The sequence below is a fragment of the Carcharodon carcharias genome, chromosome 32, assembly GCF_017639515.1.
Source record: "Carcharodon carcharias isolate sCarCar2 chromosome 32, sCarCar2.pri, whole genome shotgun sequence".
Taxonomy (NCBI): domain Eukaryota; kingdom Metazoa; phylum Chordata; class Chondrichthyes; order Lamniformes; family Lamnidae; genus Carcharodon; species Carcharodon carcharias.
In genome coordinates, this window is record NC_054498.1 from 28,957,745 (window position 1) to 28,965,864 (window position 8,120).

Here is an 8,120-nt window from a genome sequence, read left to right on the forward strand (position 1 = left end):
AGGAGTGTATGTGTGTGTCACTGTGTTTGACATGGTGTGCATTGGTGTGTCACTGTGTCTGACACTGTGTGTGTGTATGTGTGTGTGTATGTGTGTGTGTGTGTGTGTGTGTGTGTTTGTCACTGTGTCTGGCCCCGTGTGTGTGTGTCACTGTTTCTGACATTGTATGTTTGTCACTGTGTCTGACAAGGCCTGTGTGTGTATGTGTGTCATTGTGTATGACATTGTGTGTGTGTGTGTGTGTGTGTGTGTGTGTGTGTGTGTGTGTGTGTGTGAGTCTGACACTGTATGTGTATGTGTGTGCATCATCGTGTGTTTGTCATTGTGCCTGACAAGGCCTGTGTGTGTATGTGTGTGTGTGTCACCGTGTATGACATGGTGTGTGTGTGTGTGTGTGTGTGTGTCGCTGTGTATGACATGGTATGTGTGTGTGTGTGTGTGTGTGTGTGCGTCACTGTGTCTGACACCGTATGTGTATGTGTGTCTGTGTTACCATGTCTGACATCGTGTGTATGTGTTTCTCAATGTGTCTGACATGGTGTGTGAGTGGCACAGTGTCTGACACGGGGGGTGGGGGTGTGTGTGTCATTATGTCTGACACGGGGGGTGGGGGTGTGTGTGTCACTGCGTCTGACACGCGGGGTCGGGGTGTGTGTGTCACTGTGTCTGACCCGGGGGGCGGTGGTGTGTGTGTCACTGTGTCTGGCCCCATGTGTGTGTCACTGTGTATGACATGGTGTGTGTGTGTGTGTGTGTGTGTCACTGTTTCTGACACGGGGTGGGGGGGGGTGTTTATGTGTCACTGTGTCTGACATGGGGGGGTGTTGGGGTGTTTGTGTCACTGTGTCTGACCTGGGGGGATGGGGGTGTGTGCGTCACTGTGTCTGGCCCCATGTGTGTGTCACTGTGCCTGACACCATGCGCGTGTGTCACTGTATCCTGCACTGGGAATGTGTGTGTGTCACTGTGTCTGACACCATGCGTGTCATGTGTCTGACATGGGGGGGGGGGGGGGGTAGGGATGTGTTTGTCACTGTGTCTGACACTGTGTGTGTGTGCGCATCACTGTGTCTGACGCCGTGTGTGTGTGTGTGTGTGTGTGTGTGTGTGTGACTGTGTCTGAATCCATATGTATGTGTGATTGTACGCGCGCATCACTGTGTCTGACTCTGTGTGTGTGTGTGTGTGTGTGTGTGTGCGTTACCGTGTCTGACATCGTGTGTGTCTGTGTTTGTGTGTGTGCGCGCGTTACCGTGTCTGACATCGTGTGTAGGTGTTTGTCAATGTGTTTGAGATGGTGTGTGAGTGGCACAGTGTCTGACACGGGGGGGTGGGGGTGTGTGTGCCACTGTGTCTGACACGGCGGGGTGGGGTGTGTGTGCGCCACTGTTTCTGACACAGGGGGTGGGGGTGTGTGTCTGTCACTGTGTCTGTACCGGGGGGGTGTGTGTCACTGTGTCTGTCCTGGGGGGGAGTAGGGGTGTGTGTGTCACTATGTCTGTACCAGGGGGGAGGGGTGTGTGCCCTGGCGGGGGGTGTGTGTGTCACTGTGTCTGTCACGTGGGGGAGGGGGTGGGGGTGTGTGTCACTGTGTCTGACCCGGGGGTGAGGGGGTGGGGGTGTGTGTGTCACTGTGTCGGACACGGGGGGGTGGGGTTTGTGTGTCACTGTTCCTGACGGGGGGGTGCGTGTGTGATTGTCACTGTGTGTGTCCCGGGGGGGTGGGGGTGTGTGTGTCACTGTGTGTGTCACTGTGTGTGTCCCGGGGGGGGTGAGGGTGTGTGTGTCACTGTGTCTGTCACGTGGGGGAGGGGGTGGGGGTGTGTGTCACTGTGTCTGACCCGGGGGTGAGGGGGTGGGGGTGTGTGTGTCACTGTGTCGGACACGGGGGGGTGGGGTTTGTGTGTCACTGTTCCTGACGGGGGGGTGCGTGTGTGATTGTCACTGTGTGTGTCCCAAGGGGGGTGGGGGTGTGTGTGTCACTGTGTGTGTCACTGTGTGTGTCCCGGGGGGGGTGAGGGTGTGTGTATCACTGTGTCTGTCCCGGGGGGGTGGGGGTTTGTGTGTCACAGTTTCTGACGGGGGGGTGGGGGTGTGTGTGTCACTGTGTCTGTCCTGGGGGGGTGGGGGAGTGTGTGTCACTGTGTCTGTCCCGGGGGGGTGGGGGTTTGTGTGTCACTGTGTCTGTCCTGGGGGGTGGGGGAGTGTGTGTCACTGTGTCTGTCCCGGGGGAGGGGGGTTTGTGTGTCACTGTGTCTGTCCGGGGGGGGGGGGGGGGGGGTGAGGGTGTGTGTGTCACTGTGTCTGTCCCGGGGGAGTGGGGGTTTGTGTGTCACTATGTCTGTCCTGGGGGGGGTGAGGGTGTGTGTGTCACTGTGTCTGTCCCGGGAGGGTGGGGGTGTGTGTGTCCTGGGGGGGTGGGGGTGTGTGTGTCCCTGGGGGGTGGGGGTGTGTGTGTCCCGGGGGGGTGGGGATGTGTGTGTCACTGTGTCTGTCCTGGGGTGGGTGGGGTTGGGGGGGGTGTGTGTCCCCGGGGGGTGGGGGTGTGTGTGTCACTGTGTCTGTCCCGGGGGGTGGGGTTGTGTGTCACTGTGTCTGGCCTGGGGGTGGTGGGGGTGTGTGTACCTGGGGGGGGTGGGGGTGTGTGTGTCCCGGGGGGGTGGGGGTGTGTGTGTCACTGTGTCTGTCCCAGGGGGCTGGGGGTGTGTGTGTCCCGGGGTGTGTGTGTCACTGTGTCTGTCCCGGGGGTGGGGGTGGGTGGGGGTGTGTGTGTCCCGGGGTGGGAGGGGGTGGGGGTGTGTGTGTCCCGGGGGGGGGGGTGTGGGTGTGTGTGTGTCCCGTGGGTGGGGGGGGTGGGGGTGTGTGTGTCCCGGGGGTGGGGGGGGGTGGGGGTGTGTGTGTCCCGGGGGTGGGGGGGGTGGGGGTGTGTGTGTCCCGGGGGTGGGGGAGGTGGGGGTGTGTGTGTCCCGGGGGTGGGGGGGGGTGGGGGTGTGTGTGTCCCGGGGGTGGGGGTGTGTGTGTCCTGGGGTGGGGGGGGTGGGGGGGGTGTGTGTGTCCCGGGGGGGGTGGGGGTGTGTGTGTCCCGGGGGTGGGGGAGGTGGGGGTGTGTGTGTCCCGGGGGTGGGGGGGGTGGGGGTGTGTGTGTCCCGGGGGTGGGGGGGGTGGGGGTGTGTGTGTCCCGGGGGTGGGGGGGGGTGGGGGTGTGTGTGTCCCGGGGGTGGGGGTGTGTGTGTCCTGGGGTGGGGGGGGTGGGGGGGGTGTGTGTGTCCCGGGGGGGGTGGGGGTGTGTGTGTCCCGGGGGTGGGGGGGGGGGTGGGGGTGTGTGTGTCCCGGGGGTGGGGGGGGTGGGGGTGTGTGTGTCCCGGGGGTGGGGGGGGGGTGGAGGTGTGTGTGTCCCGGGGGTGGGGGGGGTGTGTGTGTCCCGGGGTGGGGGGGGTGTGTGTGTCCCGGGGGTGGGGGGGGTGGGGGTGTGTGTGTCCCGGGTGTGGGGGGGGTGGGGGTGTGTGTGTTCCCGGGGTGGGGGGGGTGGGTGGTTTGTCTCCCGGGGGGGGGGGGGGGGGGGGGGCCCTGGGGGGGGGGGGGGGGGGGGGGGGGGGGGGGGGGGGGGGGGGGGGGGGGGGGGGGGGGGGGCGGGGGGGGGGGGGGGGGGGGGGGGGGGGGGGGGGGGGGGGGGGGGGGGGGGGGGGGGGGGGGGGGGGGGTGGGGGGCCGGGGGGGGGGGGGGGGGGGGGGGGGGGGGGGGGGGGGGGGGGGGGGGGGGGGGGGGGGGGGGGGGGGGGGGGGGGGGGGGGGGGGGGGGGGGGGGGGGGGGGGGGGGGGGGGGGGGGGGGGGGGGGGGGGGGGGGGGGGGGGGGGGGGGGGGGGGGGGGGGGGGGGGGGGGGGGGGGGGGGGGGGGGGGGGGGGGGGGGGGGGGGGGGGGGTGGGGGGGGGGGGGGGGGGGGGGGGGGGGGGGGGGGGGGGGGGGGGGGGGGGGGGGGGGGGGGGGGGGGGGGGGGGGGGGGGGGGGGGGGGGGGGGGGGGGGGGGGGGGGGGGGGGGGGGGGGGGGGGGGGGGGGGGGGGGGGGGGGGGGGGGGGGGGGGGGGGGGGGGGGGGGGGGGGGGGGGGGGGGGGGGGGGGGGGGGTGGGGGGGGGGGGGGGGGGGGGGGGGGGGGGGGGGGGGGGGGGGGGGGGGGGGGGGGGGGGGGGGGGGGGGGGGGGGGGGGGAGGGGGGGGGGGGGGGGGGGGGGGGGGGGGGGGGGTGGGGTGGGGGGGGGGGGGGGGGGGGGGGGGGGGGGTGGGGGGGGGGGGGGGGGGGGGGGGGGGGGGGGGGGGGGGGGGGGGGGGGGGGGGGGGGGGGGGGGGGGGGGGGGGGGGGGGGGGGGGGGGGGGGTGGGGGGGGGGGGGGGGGGGGGGGGGGGGGGTGGGGGGGGGGGGGGGGGGGGGGGGGGGGGGGGGGGGGGGGGGGGGGGGGGGGGGGGGGGGGGGGGGGTGGGGGGGGGGGGGGGGGGGGGGGGGGGGGGGGGGGGGGGGGGGGGGGGGGGGGGTGGGGGGGGGGGGGGGGGGGGGGGGGGGGGGGGGGGGGGGGGGGGGGGGGGGGGGGGGGGGGGGGGGGGGGGGGGGGGGGGGGGGGGGGGGGGGGGGGGGGGGGGGGGGGGGGGGGGGGGGGGGGGGGGGGGGGGGGGGGGGGGGGGGGGGGGGGGGGGGGGGGGGGGGGGGGGGGGGGGGGGGGGGGGGGGGGGGGGGGGGGGGGGGGGGGGGGGGGGGGGGGGGGGGGGGGGGGGGGGGGGGGGGGGGGGGGGGGGGGGGGGGGGGGGGGGGGGGGGGGGGGGGGGGGGGGGGGGGGGGGGGGGGGGGGGGGGGGGGGGGGGGGGGGGGGGGGGGGGGGGGGGGGGGGGGGGGGGGGGGGGGGGGGGGGGGGGGGGGGGGGGGGGGGGGGGGGGGGGGGGGGGGGGGGGGGGGGGGGGGGGGGGGGGGGGGGGGGGGGGGGGGGGGGGGGGGGGGGGGGGGGGGGGGGGGGGGGGGGGGGGGGGGGGGGGGGGGGGGGGGGGGGGGGGGGGGGGGGGGGGGGGGGGGGGGGGGGGGGGGGGGGGGGGGGGGGGGGGGGGGGGGGGGGGGGGGGGGGGGGGGGGGGGGGGGGGGGGGGGGGGGGGGGGGGGGGGGGGGGGGGGGGGGGGGGGGGGGGCGGGGGGGGGGGGGGGGGGGGGGGGGGGGGGGGGGGGGGGGGGGGGGGGGGGGGGGGGGGGGGGGGGGGGGGGGGGGGGGGGGGGGGGGGGGGGGGGGGGGGGGGGGGGGGGGGGGGGGGGGGGGGGGGGGGGGGGGGGGGGGGGGGGTGGGGGGGGGGGGGGGGGGGGGGGGGGGGGGGGGGGGGGGGGGGGGGGGGGGGGGGGGGGGGGGGGGGGGGGGGGGGGGGGGGGGGGGGGGGGGGGGGGGGGGGGGGGGGGGGGGGGGGGGGGGGGGGGGGGGGGGGGGGGGGGGGGGGGGGGGGGGGGGGGGGGGGGGGGGGGGGGGGGGGGGGGGGGGGGGGGGGGGGGGGGGGGGGGGGGGGGGGGGGGGGGGGGGGGGGGGGGGGGGGGGGGGGGGGGGGGGGGGGGGGGGGGGGGGGGGGGGGGGGGGGGGGGGGGGGGGGGGGGGGGGGGGGGGGGGGGGGGGGGGGGGGGGGGGGGGGGGGGGGGGGGGGGGGGGGGGGGGGGGGGGGGGGGGGGGGGGGGGGGGGGGGGGGGGGGGGGGGGGGGTGGGGGGGGGGGGGGGGGGGGGGGGGGGGGGGGGGGGGGGGGGGGGGGGGGGGGGGGGGGGGGGGGGGGGGGGGGGGGGGGGGGGGGGGGGGGGGGGGGGGGGGGGGGGGGGGGGGGGGGGGGGGGGGGGGGGGGGGGGGGGGGGGGGGGGGGGGGGGGGGGGGGGGGGGGGGGGGGGGGGGGGGGGGGGGGGGGGGGGGGGGGGGGGGGGGGGGGGGGGGCGGGGGGGGGGGGGGGGGGGGGGGGGGGGGGGGGGGGGGGGGGGGGGGTGGGGGGGGGGGGGGGGGGGGGGGGGGGGGGGGGGGGGGGGGGGGGGGGGGGGGGGGGGGGGGGGGGGGGGGGGGGGGGGGGGGTTGGGGGGGGGGGGGGGGGGGGGGGGGGGGGGGGGGGGGGGGGGGGGGGGGGGGGGGGGGGGGGGGGGGGGGGGGGGGGGGGGGGGGGGGGGGGGGGGGGGGGGGGGGGGGGGGGGGGGGGGGGGGGGGGGGGGGGGGGGGGGGGGGGGGGGGGGGGGGGGGGGGGGGGGGGGGGGGGGGGGGGGGGGGGGGGGGGGGGGGGGGGGGGGGGGGGGGGGGGGGGGGGGGGGGGGGGGGGGGGGGGGGGGGGGGGGGGGGGGGGGGGGGGGGGGGGGGGGGGGGGGGGGGGGGGGGGGGGGGGGGGGGGGGGGGGGGGGGGGGGGGGGGGGGGGGGGGGGGGGGGGGGGGGGGGGGGGGGGGGGGGGGGGGGGGGGGGGGGGGGGGGGGGGGGGGGGGGGGGGGGGGGGGGGGGGGGGGGGGGGGGGGGGGGGGGGGGGGGGGGGGGGGGGGGGGGGGGGGGGGGGGGGGGGGGGGGGGGGGGGTGGGGCGGGGGGGGGGGGGGGGGGGGGGGGGGGGGGGGGGGGGGGGGGGGGGGGGGGGGGGGGGGGGGGGGGGGGGGGGGGGGGGGGGGGGGGGGGGGGGGGGGGGGGGGGGGGGGGGGGGGGGGGGGGGGGGGGGGGGGGGGGGGGGGGGGGGGGGGGGGGGGGGGGGGGGGGGGGGGGGGGGGGGGGGGGGGGGGGGGGGGGGGGGGGGGGGGGGGGGGGGGGGGGGGGGGGGGGGGGGGGGGGGGGGGGGGGGGGGGGGGGGGGGGGGGGGGGGGGGGGGGGGGGGGGGGGGGGGGGGAGGGGGGGGGGGGGGGGGGGGGGGGGGGGGGGGGGGGGGGGGGGGGGGGGGGGGGGGGGGGGGGGGGGGGGGGGGGGGGGGGGGGGGGGGGGGGGGGGGGGGGGGGGGGGGGGGGGGGGGGGGGGGGGGGGGGGGGGGGGGGGGGGGGGGGGGGGGGGGGGGGGGGGGGGGGGGGGGGGGGGGGGGGGGGGGGGGGGGGGGGGGGGGGGGGGGGGGGGGGGGGGGGGGGGGGGGGGGGGGGGGGGGGGGGGGGGGGGGGGGGGGGGGGGGGGGGGGGGGGGGGGGGGGGGGGGGGGGGGGGGGGGGGGGGGGGGGGGGGGGGGGGGGGGGGGGGGGGGGGGGGGGGGGGGGGGGGGGGGGGGGGGGGGGGGGGGGGGGGGGGGGGGGGGGGGGGGGGGGGGGGGGGGGGGGGGGGGGGGGGGGGGGGGGGGGGGGGGGGGGGGGGGGGGGGGGGGGGGGGGGGGGGGGGGGGGGGGGGGGGGGGGGGGGGGGGGGGGGGGGGGGGGGGGGGGGGGGGGGGGGGGGGGGGGGGGGGGGGGGGGGGGGGGGGGGGGGGGGGGGGGGGGGGGGGGGGGGGGGGGGGGGGGGGGGGGGGGGGGGGGGGGGGGGGGGGGGGGGGGGGGGGGGGGGGGGGGGGGGGGGGGGGGGGGGGGGGGGGGGGGGGGGGGGGGGGGGGGGGGGGGGGGGGGGGGGGGGGGGGGGGGGGGGGGGGGGGGGGGGGGGGGGGGGGGGGGGGGGGGGGGGGGGGGGGGGGGGGGGGGGGGGGGGGGGGGGGGGGGGGGGGGGGGGGGGGGGGGGGGGGGGGGGGGGGGGGGGGGGGGGGGGGGGGGGGGGGGGGGGGGGGGGGGGGGGGGGGGGGGGGGGGGGGGGGGGGGGGGGGGGGGGGGGGGGGGGGGGGGGGGGGGGGGGGGGGGGGGGGGGGGGGGGGGGGGGGGGGGGGGGGGGGGGGGGGGGGGGGGGGGGGGGGGGGGGGGGGGGGGGGGGGGGGGGGGGGGGGGGGGGGGGGGGGGGGGGGGGGGGGGGGGGGGGGGGGGGGGGGGGGGGGGGGGGGGGGGGGGGGGGGGGGGGGGGGGGGGGGGGGGGGGGGGGGGGGGGGGGGGGGGGGGGGGGGGGGGGGGGGGGGGGGGGGGGGGGTGTGGGGGTTTTTTTTTGGGTTTTGTTTTTTGTTTTTTTTTTTTTTTTGGTGGTTTTGGGTTTTGTTTTTTTTTTTTTTTTTTGTTTGTGGGGGGTGTTTTTTTTTGTTGGGTTTTTTGTTGTTTTTTTGTTGGTGTG

The 8,120-nt window shown here is 82.4% G+C and overlaps 1 protein-coding gene across 1 annotated transcript in view; it reads right to left on the reverse strand.

The window, feature by feature from the left end:
* The window catches only part of LOC121271929 (40S ribosomal protein S27-like), a 48,149-nt gene that overhangs the window by 39,760 nt on the left and 269 nt on the right, over positions 1-8,120 (reverse strand). The window lies entirely within an intron of this gene.